This window comes from Phyllostomus discolor, chromosome 4, assembly GCF_004126475.2.
Source record: "Phyllostomus discolor isolate MPI-MPIP mPhyDis1 chromosome 4, mPhyDis1.pri.v3, whole genome shotgun sequence".
In the NCBI taxonomy this organism is placed as follows: Eukaryota; Metazoa; Chordata; class Mammalia; order Chiroptera; family Phyllostomidae; genus Phyllostomus; species Phyllostomus discolor.
In genome coordinates, this window is record NC_040906.2 from 47525066 (window position 1) to 47544119 (window position 19054).

A 19054-nucleotide genomic window follows, 5' to 3' on the forward strand; every position below is an offset into this window, starting at 1 on the left:
TGGTATATACTCTGAAGTAATAATATAATGTCTGGGATGATACACTGCAAATATTAAACCCATGTATTTGTATATCCCACATTAACCCCTGTCTACATGCAGCCTTTTACTTCCCAGACTGACCCAATGGTTTTATTGTTCCAGGGAGGATCCCTTTCTAGCCTGGGTGTGTGTGTGTGCAGGGCTGGGGGGTGGGGTAGTCAGAACAAAGAGACTGTGGATTAACTTTCAGCCTCAGAACCCCTTTACTTTTTCTTTAATGAGAGATTGGTTTTGAGAGCCAGACTAGGTTGAGGGACAGGAGACTGTCTATATAACAAAATGCTCTTGTTAAAATATCAAAAGTGAAGCCTTGCCAAGCAGACCATAGTTTTATTTGAGGCAAGTTCCTACCTTCTAAGAAAAGGAAGGGAAGCTTGTTGGGTAGGTGGGGAGGCGGGCTGCAGGGAGAAGGGCTTTGGCCCCACCTCATATTTGGCGTTTGGCCCACACTAAGCTAGACGCTGCCATCAAATAAATTCTGGCACACAGAGTGAGTAGTGAAAAAAAGGCTTTCCTGACTCACCCTGGAGTCTGTGTGGCCTGGATTGGACCCAGAAGCCCCTGCACGCCCCTGAAGGCAGACACAGAGGGCACCCGCTGAGAACCAGCCTGGGGGCCCACCAAGGCGAGAAAATGGAAGGGTGAGCCCAGGGGCCAGACCTAGCCCACGGCACAGACTCAGAGGGCCTAAGACTCGAGCGGCAAGACTAGAACCATGAGGGGCAAGGTGAGTGACGTGACACCAAGTCCCTAAGGGAGACCCCTGCCTTGCTCAGGAAAACCAAAGGCTATCCTGGCAGTGGCCTTGACCTTGCTTGGCTGCCAGCCAGCCAACAGTGTGAGGCCAGTTCCAGTCCAGGACTCAACCTTCCAGGAAGCCAGCAGACTGACAATTTTACAGCAAGGACAAATCAGTGTCCCAAGAGGCTCCGAAAAGACTCAAGGGCCCCTGTCTCCTTCCACCTCATCTCTCATACAGCCAGATCCTTCCGATGGGAGGAGGATGGGGCAGGCCAGAGGACAGCCATTTTATCTGAAGCATGTGAGCATCTACAGAAACTGCCTAAATGATTGCCTCAGACTGCATTTACCCATTAGCAAAAATCTAGTTTTTAATGTATTTCCTGCAACAAAGACACCAACGGAAATTTATGAGGAAGATAGAAATGGTCTTATATAAACAAAAAGAACTATCTATCTATATATTTTAAGCCTCACCTGAGGACCTGCTCATTGATTTTAGTGAGAGGGAGAGAAACACTGAAGTGAGAGAGAAACGTCAATTGGTTGCCTCTCCCCTGCTGGGGACTGAACACAAAACCCAGGCATGTGTTCTGACCGGGAATTGAACCAGTGACCTTTCAGTTTATGGGACCATGTTCTAACCAACTGAGCCACACCAGCCAGGATGAAGCTATATATTTATTCTTTTTAACATTTGAATACATTGAGAGAAAACTTTCAACTCTAATATATAAGTAGACAAAGATTAAAAGGAAATACCCAAAAGGAAAATAATTTATTCTTTCAACATTTTACATTGTTTTTTAAAGAGAACATCTTGCCTAGTCCCTGTCTCTGAAGAAGGTTTACAGCTGCTGCATAATAGTATATTTATATTAAGACTGTCTAAATTTTTAGAAAGTAAACATCTTTCCAACCAAGGCCTGGTTCTCATATAAAGGCTTTAATAAAATTAAAGATGCAGAAAAACTTTCCCTTTTTAGTCCTCAACTCAGCCAACTTTCTGGAATGACTGATAATAAAAAGGACAGAGAAACAGAAATGGCTCAAAAAATCTTCCCAACATCCTTCACTCTCCTCACCTGCTGGTGACCTGCCGACACCATTTGTGAACAGCAGTTTCTCTCAGCGACTCAGAGCCAGACATGCCCCCAAGAGCCTGCGGAGCTGCACCCAGGTCCTGCCCCACATCTGTGACCACTTTTCCCTTCACACACTTTTCAGAGCTCACATGGTATTTCCCAAAAGTAATTCAAACATAATGTGAGAGAACAGTCTGCGTATTTTTGTTTTCACACTTTTCTCTTATTTACAAGGAACGCCCACTATCCCATCCAGGTTGCCTCAGAACGGGATCAGGCTCAGGACTGGAAGTGCCCGAGGCATGTGGTTTGCAGGGTGTGATGACAGGGCGCCCTTCCTCCCCAGAAACATCTGCTTGCTGTGGGCGTCAGGTGCCAAGAAGCTTAGCATCAGGGACTCATGCACTGGTCTTTAAGATGCCTCTGCTCAAAATGAACCCACTAACTGGCAGAGGTGACACCTTCAACATTTGTCAGCTCCCCCTCACCCACGTTGGTCACCCAGCAGTGTGCAAGGCCCCGGAGGACAGGAGCCAGGGTAATGCCAGCAAAAAAGCAGAATCCCCCAGCAGGTGGGGAACAGCAGGTAAAAGAAATCTAGGGGTGATTGCTTCACTCTTGGGAAGTTAATTACAAGAACAACAGTTACTATTTTAAATGGCCTCTCTATGCTGGGTACTATAATATTGTACCTCATTTAATTTTCATAGCAATCCTTTGAGGTAAGTATTATTATCTCCAGTTTACAGATGATTAAAATGAGTCTCAGAGAGTTTAATGAATTTGCTCAAGGTCATGCAAGTTGGGGAACTGGGAGCTGGAACACAAGCCTGCTGATTCTAAAACCTATTGTCTCTCCTCCATCCTGTGTGTGCGAGTGCATGTGTGTGCAGATGAATATTCTTTACACGAACATGTGTAAAGAATAGTTTGAAGCTACTTTTTACAACACTGGTGACTGCAGGGGAGAGCAGGGTAAAAGAGGGATATATGGTGATAAAAATACAATAAATTATTTTTTAAAAAGCACTAAACATAATTACTCTGGTGTTTCTACTTTTTGAATTTGGGTAAGTTATCTTAAGAAATAAATTAGAGATATGTACAAAGTTTCAGCTAGAATGTTAAGCTATTAGGTAATCTAATATTCAACACTGTGTGATTAATTTAAAAACAGTATGTTATTTTCATACAGTAAAACTGCTACGCAACCACTGAAATGATGCAGAAGGAAATGGAATGAGTCTAAAGATTTCACAGTATGCTGCTAAGTTTGTTCATTTATTTGTTTGTTTTCAGCATGTGTTCTGGTCACTACTGCTACATAACAAAGTACTGCAATTATTCTATTTTGTTTTTCTCAGAAACGTGTAGGTCGGGAATTTGACATGAGCTCAGCAAGGCAGTTCTTGCTTGGGATCTCTCATGCAATTGCAGGAAAATGGAGCTCAGGCATCTGAAACCTCTCCTGGACTGGGAGTCCGCAGTGGCAGTCAGCTGGGAGGTGAGCTTGGGCTGCTGGCTGCAGCGCCAACACAAAGCCTCCTCAGAGAGATGAGCCTGCCTTGCAGCGTGGGGCTCCAGGCAGCTGAGTTCAGGGCTCAGGGCTCCAGGACAAGTTTAGGAAGAACAAGGCAGAAGCTGAGTCACCTTGTCTGACCTAGCCTTGGAAGTCACCAAAGAGTCACTTCAGCCACATTCTATTGGTTACAAGCGAGTGACAAGCCTGCCTGGATACAAGATGACAGAACAATGAAAGGAATGTCAAGCAGTTTACTATCATTTTTTAAGCTGCCACAGCATGTTATTAATTTTTCTAATATAGTTATGTTTTTGTTAAGCCGGCATGTGGCAGAAAAAAAGATTATAAGGGTATAACTGAAGTATCAAGAGTGGTTTTCTCTGGAACTTGAATGAGTTTTCTTTTTGTCTTTTTTACCTGAAATTTTGTACTGGATCTTTATAGATTTTGTGATCAGAAACAAATGAAATAAAAACATTTAATTTTTAAAGTTTGAGATAAACTCTTAGATGATATTTTATCTCCATAGTCTTCATTAGCTAGAAAATTTTCCTCATATATCCATCTTCCAAAATCACCACAGAGCAATCTATCATCAATAAAAACCCTCGGGTACAAATTACACATGGATTCATACTTGCTTTCTATCACATTAATGTCAATAAATCTCCTCATTGTCTTAGACCACCAGCTACCTGCCATGCCCAGCAATCCATAATGAGCCTGGGACCACAGTCAGTGAAGGATGCCATCGAGAAAGTGATCATGGCCAAATCTTTCTCACGTGACACCTTCAGGAAAACTCACCAGGACCCCCAGCCACTCTCTCCAGAATGGCAATTTTTTGGCAGCTGCTGGAAATTTTTTCTTCTCATAGAACAGAAAAAGAGATCTCAAGTCAATTAGTAACATAGGCCTTTGAGGTTACTCTGGGAGAAAAAAAGAAAAGAAAAAAGTTAGGTCAATTGGCTAAGTCCATGAAAAGTAATAAACACTGCCTCTCAATCAAATGGGTAGACCATGACTGGAACGACCCATTCACTGGGCCACCTTCAATGCCAATACCAGTCGCTGGTGACAGAATGAACGAACGTCTTTTGCTTTGTAAGTGGAGTATGTACTAGACCAAAATATTCACAAAAGTCTCAGAAACTAGACCATATTGCTGACCCTCTGTTATTCCTACCTCCTCTCCTGAAAACACAATTAAATAACTAAGGTCAGGAGCTGGTGCATGCCATTGAGGACTAAAGAATTTATGGCAAGGGTCCTATTTAATTACAGCTCAAGAAAACTGATCCTGTGGTATTGCAGACCTTATGTATAAATATTATTTATATCCCCAACTTTCAGGAAAGCAAGGTCTATTTCACAATCTTGCCAAAGGTCAGGGATCTGCCCCTGGTGGGGCAGACATAAAAGGTGTTGTATAACATAGCTAAACAGATTATGCGCTGGTTTGCAGACATGGTTTTCTTCTCCACACAGCTAGAGCCCTCCTTCTCTGACAATGGAGAAAGAGCTCCATTCAGCACACAGGTTCTCGCAGCCAAGAGTACCTGTCTGAAGAGCGTGCACTTAATTCAGAGGGCCGCGGGGAGCCATTGAGGGCTTACCAAGAAAGGAATGATATGATCCAAACTATACCTTAGGGGGATTAGAGCTGAAATTAATAGAGTAGCAAACAAAACTGCATAAATTTAAAAACCGGTTCTTTGGAAAGACTAACGGAATAAGCTTAAGGAAAAAAAAAGAGCAAAACAGTAAAATTAGGAATGTGAAAAACAGCCATAGTAACAAGTTCTCAAGAGGCTAAAAGGAGTATAATAGAATAGTACCTAAAACTTATAGTGACATGTTTGAAAACCTAAAGAAATAGATGATTTCCTAGAAAAATACAATTTTTTATATTTGATTCAAGATGCAGTAAATGTGACAAGACCAGGTATGCAGAGAGGTGGTCAAGGGCCTCTGCTGAATGAGCCCAGAAGATATTTTGGGGTTGGAGATTATTTATAGAAAATAAGAAAGAGGTGGGTGAAGGTAACTCTTACTAACCCAGCCTAATTGAGTGAAAAGACTGGTTTCATGCACTGGGAAACAGGAGGAGGAGCTCGGGGACATCACCAGTAGAGCCCAGTAGAGCTGAGGGTAATGGCGGCCAGACGTGTTCCCTGGGGATGATGCACAGGTAAGCATGAAACAAGTGGGTTATATTTCCTTTTATGTTATCTGAACATCCACATGTATGTGTAATTGTATAATGTGTAAAATATATTAATACCATAGTACAAACATACTGGGTATGTGTATGGCAGGGTGTATGCTTGAAAATTTTTTAGCAATTATAGATGAGTAATTAAAAGCATTTAGAGGTATATCCATATAATAGACACTACCCAGCAACCAAAAGCCTAGAAAACGGTCTCAACTGAGGTACATCAGAAGGCTTGTATTCTTCAAGAAGATGCAATTGATGCTTAATGTATTTGAAGATGTTGAAAGGAGATTTGTACAATTTCAGAAAAGTTTGGATTGCATTCGGCAATAAGTATATAGATAGTAAATAACAATAATATTTTTAAAACAAGAGAGAAGACAAGGTAATGGACAAGATGGAAAAAGTTTTTAAATTACCCTACATGGTTCAATGTATGAATGTCATCGTAATAATATGATCGTAATTATTTAAACACAATGCAAAGGTTGACATAAATAAAATTATTGCATAACTTTAGTGAGTGGATGAAGACTTCAGAAGGTGAGAGTTAAAGCTTCACCTTCCAAGTGAGGAGGCAATGTGATAGGCAATGTCTGACACTGAAAAATAAAAGCAGTATCTATACTGCTGTGTCTATACTGCAGTATCTATATTTCTGTGTGAAATAAAATAGTAAATCCCGAGAAGAAGTTTGCAACTTCTAGATTATATCCTTAAAAAGAAATTCCTTGTTCTCTATTGCCTATTTTGGCCTTTCCCATGGGCTGAGATGCAGATGTTGGTCGTGGACTTAGACCACATGGACAAGGACAAAACCCCAGGGGATGGCACCGAAACAAAGTAGAGGCACCAGGGCCTGGGCAACCCCATGAAACAGCGAGCACAGCCTATCCCCAACTTGTCTACCACCTCAGACTTTTCTGTTAACTATAAATACACCTTCCCTTCCATTTCAGTCTCTACTAAAAGATCTGTTAAGACATAAAAACCAGTATTCTAAGTCACATAGGACAACACATCTGGAATAAGTTTATGGTCAAGGTGCAAAAGGCAGAGGCACAGGGCCAGGAATAGTGAATGTGGGGGCTGGAGTGGGGGTTCCAGAAGCAGCTGAAGGGAAGGTGGGACTCGGGAAAGCCATGCAAAAGAGTTTTCACTTTACCTTATAAGAAATTGGGAGCTATCAAAGTTTCCTTCATGTTAATAATACAAACTCTGTTATTAAAATGACCATGTACTTCTCTAGAAATAATCCATAATCCAATTCATGCATTTTAAAAACTACATACAACTAGATTAAATGCAAACTGTACAACTGATTGCATACAAGAATTGCTATTTCTAAGAATATCCTGGTTGGAGGACATGCAGAGGGCCCGTAGGCACCTGAAAAAATGCTCAATATCACTAGCCAACAGAGAGATGCAAATTAAAACCACAATGAGTTACCACCTCACTCCTGTCAGAATGGGCATCACTAATAAATCAACAAAGAAGAAGTGCTGACAAGGATGTAGAGAAGAGGCAATGCAATGCACTCTTGGTGGGAATGCAGACTGGTGCAGCCACTGTGGAAAACAGTATGGAATTTCCTCAAAAAATTGAAAATAGAACTGTGTTTTGACCCAGCAATTCCAAAGCTGGGAATACACCCTAAGAATTCTGAATCACCAATCCAAAAGAACCTATGCACCCCTATGTTCATAGCAGCTCTATTTACAATAGCCAAGTTCTGGAAACAGCCTAAGTGCCCATCAGTAAATGAATGGATCAAAAAACAGTGGCACATTTACACAACGGAATATCATGCAGCAGAGAGTAAAAAGGAGCTCCTACCTTTTGCAACAGCATGGATGGAAATGGAGAATATTATGCTAAGTGAAATAAGCCAGGTGGTGAAAGACAAATACCATGTGGTCCCACTAATAAGAGGAATCCAGTGAACAAATAAACTAATGAGTGAAATAGAACCAGAGACATGGAAACATGGAACAGACTGACAGATGAAAGAGGGGAGGGGTGAAGGGGATAGTGGTGGAAGGAAGAAGAAGGGATTAGTCAAAGAACATTCGTGAATGACCCATGGACCTGGACTACGGTGTGAGGATTGATTTTGGGAGCAGTGGGCAGGCTGGCGGAGGAGGGCAAAGGGGGAAAAATGGGGACAACTGTAACAGGGTGACAAAAAAAATTTTTTTAATAAAATAAAAATAGAAGAATATCCTGGTTGGAACTAGCAGCTTTTCTTACTTTCAAACTGGTCTTCCTCCATTCAGATGATCATGTTAGAGTCTTGGGAAATAATTTCTTATTTTATACATAAAATAGGCATTTCTAGTGACAAAATTATTTTCCCAGTATTAAAATGCATCTTATAAAAATACTCTTTCCTTATTTAAGTTAAATAACTTATTAAGTTAATTAACTTATATCTTAAATAAGTTAATTGCTTAACTTATTTAGCATCTAAATAGTTTATGATGCTAAATAGAAAGTTTAACTAAGACTAATAATTCAATTGGAAATAAGTAAATACTTAATAACTAGTGGTGAAAAGATTAGTTGTAAATCAGTACAGAAAAAGACATTAAATCCATTTTATAAAAGACAAAACAGTATAAAAATGAAAACTAAAAGACTACAATTCCCATCCCAATAGGGATACAAAAGAACTTGATAGCAATTGGAAAACATTACGACAAGGTGAGAACCACTAAAGGAAAAATGAAAACTGAATCCTAACTAGGAAGAAGGCAAAAGAAGATGATGGAGTAAAGTTATTTTCATACATGAAGAAAGGGTTTAACATTTTTAGGGACTGGATTGGGAGTAAAAAGGAGAAAACTGTATTTGAACAATGATTAAAATAAAAAAAAATGAAAAAAAATATTTTTTAAATGGATGTATATCCATAATATACCCTACTTTTTACTAGGCAAATTTACAAAATGATAGAGAATAGATAAGAAGATACAAATAAAGTCAATGCTTATGATAGTATGCAGACTTACTAATATTAAAAATGAAAATTGAAACATATTGGACCTAGTTCATGCTATTATGTTAGCAAAACTTTAAAAAATTGCCTGTATCTTTAGACCATTAGAATTGGAGTATATTAGTTATCTTTTTTAAAAGCCACTTAGAATATAACAAGTGCTCTACAGTCAATCTATCTTTTGACATACTAACTCACTTTGAATAGCGCATTTTCAAGAAAATACAGGGGTGGGCAAAAGAAGATTTACAACTGTAAGTGAAACACAGAATTTATTCATCTATTATTACTTACTTATTATTTATTTGTATCATGTAAACCTATTTTTGCCCACCGCATACTTAAAATTTTTTCAAAGTGACCTATACAAAAATGTTTCCAGCAGTTTCATTCATATGAAACTTTTTAAAAGCCCAACAACTGGGAAATGGGTAAGTAAATTTGGTATATTATAATTGCTATTGGAGATCATACATAGCCATTAAATAATATTGACGTGTGTGAAGTTATATGCAAAAATGTTGAGGTGTGACCCAAAGGTGTTAAATAAACAAAAACTATTGTTTCCTAATTATATTCATGTAAAAATTTAGGTTTCTACATTGAAAGGTATCAGAAGATATATACAATTAACTGGAGTTTAAAATGAAACGATTCTCTATTTTTTTCTGTAGAATTTTGACGTGTGCAAAAAAGAAATAAAAGATCAATTGGTCAAGTTTAAAAACTACTTTGACCAGTTTGTAATCACCTCAAACCCCAGATAAATAATTTTAAGTACTACTTGCAGTCCAACGTGTGCCAGCAATTCTGCCGGGCTCTTTCAACAGTGTTGTGTTGGAGCACCACAGCACTCCGCGGACTGAGGGCTTCCCCTCCACTTTGCAGACGCTGACTTGAGGCTCAGAGACACTGAATAATTTTCCAGGAGTCACACAGCAAGGACATGGGGGAACCTAAATTACAATCAGGCTCTGCCTCCAAAGTTTTTACTAAAATAAATATTTTTATGATGATCAAAATAATCCATTCTCATTGGGGAAGATATGGAAAGGTACAGATAATATTTAAGAGAAAAAAAATCTGTAATTCCACCATCCAGAGGCAATCACTCAATATTCTCACAAGTTTCATTTTAATAGCTTTCCAGCATATTTTCTTTCTCGTAATTGAATTTATAGTCCATACATGATTTCAGTTCCTGCTTTTTAATTTAACATTACATCATATTCATAAGTTTTAATGGCCGCATGATATACTATTATGTAGATATTCCATCATTTAGTTAACCATGCTTGGGTGTTGCCTGACTTTCTCTATCACAGAAAGCACTGCAGTAAGCCTCTTTATACACAAATCATGCCTGGCAAGAAAATAACTCAAAGGTGAACAGTTGGAATAAAGGGTATGGGAATTTTTAAGACTATTTTTGCAATTTACCAAATTTCTTGCCATTTAGGTTGTATCAATTCACACTGGCAGTAATTAACAGTGTTAATCTTACAACACCTTCCCTGTGACTATTATTTCCTTTTAATCTTTGCTAGTGGGTAGGTGAAAAATTAGGCATACCATTCTTATTTGAACTTGTAGATGGAAGTCGCTTTTTCACATGATTTTTTTAAAATGCAATATTCTTCTTCAGAGGTTATGCTAATTCCCCTGAATCATTCCGATTTTAGACACATCATGAAGCAATCATAAGCCCTTGAGCTTTCTATTACAACATGCTGCCTCCTCAAATAAAATGCATCTGCCATCTTTACTTCATTTACTCACCCACCCATCCATGCAATCCTCAAACAACCTTGATGGAAAGCATTTTGACAACAAGTATTGCATCTTGAAAATATGCATATCTTTTAACCCCACAGACTCTCTTTTAGTAGCAAGCCTTCTTTGGACCAGTTTCTAAAGAAACTTAAGGAAAGTAAACCCAAGGAAATAGCTCACATCTTTTGCTTTTCTTTGTCTCTCTCACCCCATTTCAGAAGCATCCAACATATTGCCCAGAACAGCTGCTTTGAAAACAGTGGGAACTAAGCAGTTGGTACCACCTGTAGCTATGTGATTATAAGCTCTTAAGAGGCTACCCAGTTGTGCTGATATCTAGTTATTCTAGATTCTGTTGGGTTTAGCTCCGAGCTTTGACAAGATTCTATTTCAGAATCTTTATTATGATTGATAGATAGATAAAGAGATAAGTAGGTAGATGAGAGATGATAGGTGTTAGATAGACATATAGAAATAAATGATAGATAGATAGATAGATGACAGATATACAGGTAGACAGATAGCCTCTGAAATATCAATAATCATCTCACTTTCTAATTTAATCTGCGATGGAGCACGTGCTCTCTAAAACAGCTGTCACATCAGTCACTTTCAGCGTGTCCCAGGGTGGATGCACCTGTAAACCCACTACTTGCCTCAGGTCTGCCCAACAACAGGTCTATTTATAAAGAGAGCAAACAGGTGCAAGTTAACTCTCCCTAACCCGCGGTTGTTCCTGAGCAACATCACAAAAATGTTATTTATGTCTATGTGCCTGTGTGATGGTGGGGATAGGTGGGTCGGTGAGTATCCTGTAAGCCTGCAATTGCCACAAACCAATAAGCCTTCGAGCCTTTTTCACTCAAACATGCATGCATTCGGCCACTTAACAAATGTATTAGATGCTTCCTGTGTGCTGACTTTTAGACATAAAATAAGAAATAAGAAGAATAAGGTCACTTTCCGTGTGTAATGTCTCATTTCAGCTGAGACCTGGCAGCTGAGAAGACCCCCGGAGCCAGCCATGGTAAAGCTCCAGGGAACAGGGTCTCAGACAGGAAAGAAGGGGGTGTCTCAAAGGCACAGGGGGTTGAGCAGTGTGGCTGGAATAACATAAGAGCTGGGATAAGAGAAGAACAAGGTAAGAGTGAGAGGAGAAGAAATTATCTTCTATGAAATCCTGTTAAAGGGTTAGATGTACCTGTAGGAGCTCTGGGAAAACTGAAAGGCAGTCAAGTGTGAGGGGATGGGGGACAGACACGACCTCATTTCTATTTCTCCTGCACGCACGGCCCTCTCTCTCACCTCCTTCTTCACTCAACCTGCACCTGCCCAACGGGACCTCCTCTCAGCACTTAGTGAATACTAACGCCCCTCTTTTACTGCTCTCCTCACCCTTCCGATCCCTCGAAACTGCTTGACCTTTTCTTTTTTCTTTTTTTAAGAAGTTTAAGTGTAGTGGTAAGATTTATTGAGATGAAAAGAAATAATATACCCTCAGGGATGCAGAGAGCAGGCAGGCTCTAGTAGCAGCTGCCTCGACCTTTTCTTTTCCCAGAGCACTTATCGCCTTCTCGCACACCATGTAATTCACTGACTTGCTGTATTTTACCTTGTATGGTCAGTCTCCCATGTGAATGTAAGTTCCATGAGGGAAGGGATATTTGTTTGGCTCACTGACCTATCCCAGGAGCCCGGAATGGTAGATGGCACATAGTAGGCTCTCAGTAAGCACTTACTGATCAAATGAATTCGTTTACATGAAGATAATAATTTAAAGTAATAAACAAATACTATGGTCATGTTTCAAACCAGTTTTTCCCATAGAATGATCTAAGAATACCACAGTTTTATTCACAGCAATGGAAGAACCGGGACGGGACACTTCAATACCTGTTGTCATTATTACTCCATTTAACTAGCCCAGTGGCAATTTTCTCATGGTATTAACAGCCAGCTTCCTCAAGGGGCAGAGAGCTGCCATGTGTTAGTCTGTGGATGTTTACCCGTGCTGGCATATCATTTCAACTGGACTGTCGCAAGGGCATGAAGCAATGCACATTTTGTTGCTTGTGACTTCTGGTGCTTTACCATATTGTCCTGCTGTCGGTAATAACAGTGGGACCAGGGAGTCCATTCATTTACTGGAAGGCACTACTCTGCATTATGCAGCCGTAGTTATCAATATTGTTGCATAAATTCACAGAGGTACATCAGATCACTAACTACTATAGTGACAGAAGCTTCAAGCATGGAAAATATAGAAAACTTTCAAGATTATCATATATTATATTTATTTATTATACAAAATATGCTGACAAGTGCTGCTTTTGTACCTTGTGATTATACATTCCCAAGTGAGGCGGGGTCATGAGCCAGGACTAGGATGGCAGAGCAGCCACTGGGAGGCTACTGTACAGACTAAAGATGGACAGCCGAGGGGTGTGGTCTGGACCCTCCTTCCTCGAGTCCCATTTTGTTTCACAGTGTCTACTTCTTTCCCTGGCAGAAAACAGAAAACACCCTGGCCAGGCCTCCAGATTCTGACGTGACCACTGTAAACAAAATTATAATCCACGTTGTGATCCCAAAGAAATCCAAGAATAGAAACTAGAAATTTTCACAAAAATGCCCTGAGAGTTCCAAGTCCCTGGTTCCAAAACACAGTAGCTAGCCCTCGCTAGCATAGCTCAGTGGATTGAGCGCGGGCTGCAAACCAAAGTGTCACAGGTTTGATTCCCAGTCAGGGCACATGCCTGGGTTGCAGGCCATGGCCCCCAGCAACCGCACATTGATGTTTCTCTCTCTCTTTCTCCCTCCCTTCCCTCTCTAAAAAAATAAATAAAACCTTTATAAAAAAATAACTGAAACAGAACTAAGTATATTCTTAAAAAAAAAAAACCACAGTAGCTGATTTGCTTCCCATGAGCATGACTCCTACCATCTGAGCATGCCTCTGACACTGCCTGCCCAAAGCCATTCCCCTTGCCCTTTGCTTGAGAAAACCCCGTTCCCCCGGCTCCCACTCTCTTTCAGCCGTGTGCTTCAGGGGGTGGGCTGTGGTGTGCCACATTTCTGGCCAGCGAGACACAGAGTCTTCGGTGGGGCTTCAGAAAAGATTTTTGTCACTGATAAAGAAATACATGAGAAGAAACAGTCTCTTCATGCCTCTCGGTTGCTCTAGCTGACTGTGCTGGTGTCTGCACTGTGCCTGAGAAGGCAGCACTGCCTCACACTCTAAAACAAAAGGCAGGCTGGAATACTGAACACAGCTCAACAGAAACACAAGAGAAGCTAGGTCCATGAGGAGGTGGCACGGCTGTGATTTTATCCTGTGGAGCCGCTCTGCTTCTGGACTTCTTGATACGTATGAGGATAAAGCCCTTTACAGAGAGTGTGATGTGGTAGGCTGGATAATGCCCCACCAAAGATGTCCCTGGTCCAATCCCAGGCTCCTGGAAATTGTTAAGTTATAGCACAAAAAGGAATTAAAGTTGCAGATGGAATCAAGATTGCTAATCAACTGGTGACCTTAACGTATGAAGATTACCCTGGAGTATCTGGGTGGGCCCACGATACCAACAAGGGCCCTTAAAAGTGACCCTCACGGGACCTGAGAGATGGCAGGGTGAGAAGGACTCAGCAGGACTTCGCTGGAGGGGAGGGCCACAAGCTAAGGAACATAGGCAGCTTCCAGAAGCTGGAAAAGTATATTCTCCCCCGGAGCATCCAGCAAAAGCGCAGCCCTCCTGTCACCTTGACTGAGGCCCAGTGAGACTTGTGCTGGGCTGCTAACCTACAAAAGAGTGAGATAACAGATGTGTCTTATTTTAACACACTAAGTTTGTAGCAGCCGTTGAACATTAATATGATTCCCATATGTTTTATTGTCCAAATATGGGCACTTCTGAGAGAGAAAGTGGTGTTATTAATAATTTAGACAAAAAAAGGGTAAATTGCAAATATCCTGGGAACACGTCACTTATGTCACCGTGAATTGAGTTTTCTGATGTTTGTGGCCCAAAATATCTTAATTATAGTGAACATACCATACACTCTACAAGCTGGCATAGATCCATTTTGAAATGCTTTAATTTTAAGACATTAATTTTCACACACAAACCTACAGCCAACATCACCGGAATCAGTAGCTACCCGAACCCAGACACCAGCTCCACACGTGCAGGGTTCCCTCACAACACGGAGAACCCCGTCCTGACGTGAGCTCAGAGTGTGCAGGAGAAGGAAAGGAGGGAAAGAGCCCGTTCCTACTTTCACAAGTTTACAGTTATGTCCAAAAGACAAACACCACAGAAATGAAGGGCCTAATGAACTAATTTATAGAAGGATCTGTTCCTTGGCAGCCCTTAGAATGTTCCTATGACAAATTGTTTTATTCCCCAAAAGACAAGGGAAATGGAAAGCAAGCATTCTCACTCCCTGCTCTAAGCATTCTTGCCCTAAATGCTGTGGAAGTTCTTTCCCCAACGTGAGCTAAAAGAAACAGAATGCAAAGGTTCATCTTGAAAAGCTCAGTTAGAAAAGATGTAGCCTTATAAAAGAATGACAGTCAACTGCTGAATGTGTGTGTGTGTGTGTGTGTGTGTGTGCGCGCACACACATAAAAACCTCACTTAAAGGAACTCTCTTTACTGCAACTTGATCTTTATGCAAGAAAATAGGGATCAGCACCGGAATGAGCTTAAGGGAATTTGCCTTGGGTATTTCAGTGGAGAACAGGAGCTGATTTAAGAGGCAAGGGCTAAATGCGTAAGAACCCTGAAGGAATTAACTGAGATTATCTATCTATGAAGTAATGCAAGAAGAAAGAGGTAAATTCAGGGGCTCCTGCTTGGGAAAGGAATTCCATTTCCTGGGATCACTGGAGCAGTGAAAGCCCTGTGCACAGAGCCATCAGCTTGGGGAAGGATCAGAGGGCCCTGCTGCTCTGGCCAGTCTGGGCATCTACGGGGAGTGCCTCCATTTACCAGAATAATTTCCTGCATCGGCAGGAACGAGGAAAGATGAAGGGCGAGTCTGTTAGTTTAGGATGTATATAGGAAGAGATTCAACTTCCTATAAAGTTACGAAATCTGTCAGATACCACAAGATGACTTTTTCTTTTAATTGATTTGTTCAGGTGTATTAGAGAATGTTTGGAGAAACGCAAAATATCCTTTGAAGAGAGGAGGCAAGTCTGTAAAAGACTTTAAGCAGGTTAAGCAGCAGGGAGCACACTGCTGAGGCTGCAAAGCAGACTTAAAAGAATACATGGGTATTCCATGCAAAATAGCTTTTATACCAAAACAAGTATGTCCAGGGGGAACAAGACACCTGGAATTTGGCTCCTGATGTGTCTCATTTGTGTGAGAGAAGCCAGGGAGCATTAAGAACCTGAATATTGATTGGTGGGGAAGTTGAAGACCTGGTATAACCAGGCCCTCTAATCAAGTCAAAATGATCCATTCTCTCCAGCTTAACTTCCACCTGCATCACCACAAAAACAAACCACAATTCCCATCTAGTTAATGACTTCTTCACTTTCATAAAAGAAAAAAAAAAGGCTCTACTCCATTCTGACTCTTCTTCAACTCTCCATAGCTTCCAACCATTGATCAATAGCTATTAACTTGCTCCTGCTTCTGAAGCAACCTTCCAACTTAGCCTACCTTCCTTCCTTCTTCCTTCCTTATATAAAAATGCATAAATACCCCAGAGTACCAGACCCAAAGGGAAGATATAAATAAGACCGAATCTGATTCACATCCTAATGTAACACACTCTCAGTGGGCAACAAAGTCAGAAAAATCACCCCCATTTCTTTGGATTCACTTTTCCCATATTTCCTCCCATTACTATACTGGGTGAAGGCCTCCAAAAGTCAGCCAGGGCTGTATGAACAGCCTTGGGGTAGGCCTCCTTTCCTGATCTGCTCTTCGTACAGACACAGTGTAAGTCTGGCTCCAACCCATTTGTTTCACCCCTACTTCAGAGACCCAGCTCTCCTCTCTTCTTGCTTGGTGGAATGAAGTGACACCTCAATTCGGTATTGCTCTAATCAAAAAATATCCTCCCCAACCACTTCTATTGATCAGATTAATTCTTAGGAGCTTAGCTCAAATCTTAAGAGATTCAAAAAGTTATCTGTGGAGAGCTCTAGTAACTCAGTATCATTCTCATTATCTGTGATGGGCTCTGAACATATGCACACGTGAATTATTATCTTCTGTCATTCATGTGTTGCTATTTAGTTGTTCCATGGTTCTATGTGCTTGGCTTCCTCAAAAAGTCTCCCTTGTATCTGATATTCTCAAAGCACCTAATACAGAGCCATACTCATAACACAACATTTAAAACATTGTTCAAAAAATATTTGCCTCATCATTAATTAAATGTGGAAAAGAAAGAAATTTTCTTCTTCCTTCCCTAATTTATCAAAGTGCTGTATTTATTCATTACCATAGCAACAGTGCCATTTCAGATTCCTCACGGGCCAGAAGGGAAAAATAAAGGCCATATGTCACATTGAGCTTTTGTGCGTCCTCTGTGACCACAGCCAAGCACTACCATTTTGCATGCATCACATGTTCATAGTCACCCCCTTTCTCTCAATCATCACAACTGAAGTGTCAGCCCAGGTCCTGTCTACCTCAATGTCAGGAGCCAAGAATCGGAGATAAAATCCATATAGCTCTGGACCCGACTCATCATATGAGACAACCTGTGGAGTGTTTTGAAGTTAGGCTGGGCACATCAAATGCAGAACTCCTTGGATGACTCACTCCCCATGCCTTCCTCTCCACATGGCACTTTCTGGAGCAGCCCTGAGTGGCAAAAACTCACCTGTGGCCCTCAGAACCAGATGGGCCTGGGTTTGACAGCCAGGCCAGCCACTAACAAAGAGCGTGAAAGGGGTAACATCACTGACCCGCCCTGTGTCTGTGTCTTCATCTCTAAAGTAGGGATACTACCACCTGCTCTGCAAGATCACTGGGGATTAAATGAGACCATAAATGCCAATGTGGTAGCTTTTCAGCATTAATTCCCTTCCCTCTCGCCCTGCTCTGCCACAGCACCCACCCTGCACCCGCCCCTTCGAAAGCGTCACAGTGGCTTCTCTCTGACACTGGACAACACTTTTATTTTCATCAGGTGAAAATTTTTTGCAGAAAATAAAAATGCTATTCAGTGGCAGAAAGAAGAACTCCTTTCTGAGCTAAGTGTTGTCAAGTCCAATCCAAACTACTTCAGCAGAAAGGGAATTAATTGGGTCACGGCTGTGAAATCCAGGCTGAGGGCCATATCAGACTCAGCAGGCCTAGGACTTGAGAAGGTCTCCAGGACGCAGCTGTCGTTGGCTCTTGGCTGGGCTCTGCTCTCCTTCAATTGTTGCTGCCCTTCTCGGGCTCCACATGGTCCACAATGGTACAGGTGCTTCCCACCTCCCAGGTTCAAGATCCGCAGGAAACACCAGTCTATCATCTTGGCTTAGAAAAAAAAACCCGATTTTGATGAACTCTGACTGGAATAGCTTAAGTCATGGGCCCATTCCTGAGCCAATTACTGCAATTGGAGGATACGAGGTAGGTTGGCCAGGCTAGTACACGAACACCTGTGAGAGGTACCACATCGCTGCACATTCTGAGCTTGAGAGATCCTCAGTTAAGATGGCAGGTCCCACTTTGAACTGGTGGGGGTGGGTGGGGGTGGGGGTTAGAGTCAAGATTGTTAGTGTCTGATGGCCAGGACAGGAGTACTTCTGATCAAAGAAGCAAAAAAAGGATTCTGGAGATCCCAAAACTACTTTTGAGGGCTTTTTGCTCTGACCAAATTTTGTTGATCTGGGTCATTGGGTCAGTGTACAGGTTCAAGACTCCTGGATCTCAATCCGGGCTCTGCCACTTCCTAGCTTAGACAAGGCACTTCTCCGGGCTTCTGTTTCCTCCTGCATGAAAAATTGTGAGTGATAATAATTAACAGCTAGTAAAGAGCTTAAGGCAGTGTTCGGCTTTGCAAGCACTCAGTAAGGCTTCTCCATGCGTAGAGACCTTAGGAAAAGGGTGCCCGCAGCACTGCCCGGGGCGTGAACGTTGAACTGCAAGCGGATGACTGCAGCTCTGCATGTGGAAACCTCTTTGGAGAACCAGCGACCCACATGTGCCTCGCTGACTTTCCAAATTCCTTTCGACGTGAGCATAAAATTTTTGCATTGCACTAAAAAATGTAATTAAAATGTAGCTCAAATAAAAATTTTAAAAAGAAAGGATGGTCACTGAACATCCTACTCCTAGGTGGCTTTGTTTATTACTAAGCTTACGTGGATGGGCACCTAACAGCCATTGCATTCAGCCAGGAAAGCTACAGCCTGGCTAATTGCATACCTGGTAGCAGGATTCATTACAGAGGCCCCTTAATCAGACGGTTAGCGTGAGTGATTCCCCTCAGAAGGTGACCTGACTAGTATCTGAAAACACTCAGATGTCCCAGCCAGGTTGATGGAGGGCAGGAAATGTAACCTTTGACCGGGCAAGTGGTAACAATGTTGCCCTTTCTGCAACCAAGAACCAAAGGAATTAAAATTGAGTCAGTCACCAAGTAGATTGCATTTAGGGTCACCTATAAATCTCTCTGAAACATTTACCAAAATGTTTACTTTTCTTAGTAATTTAAAA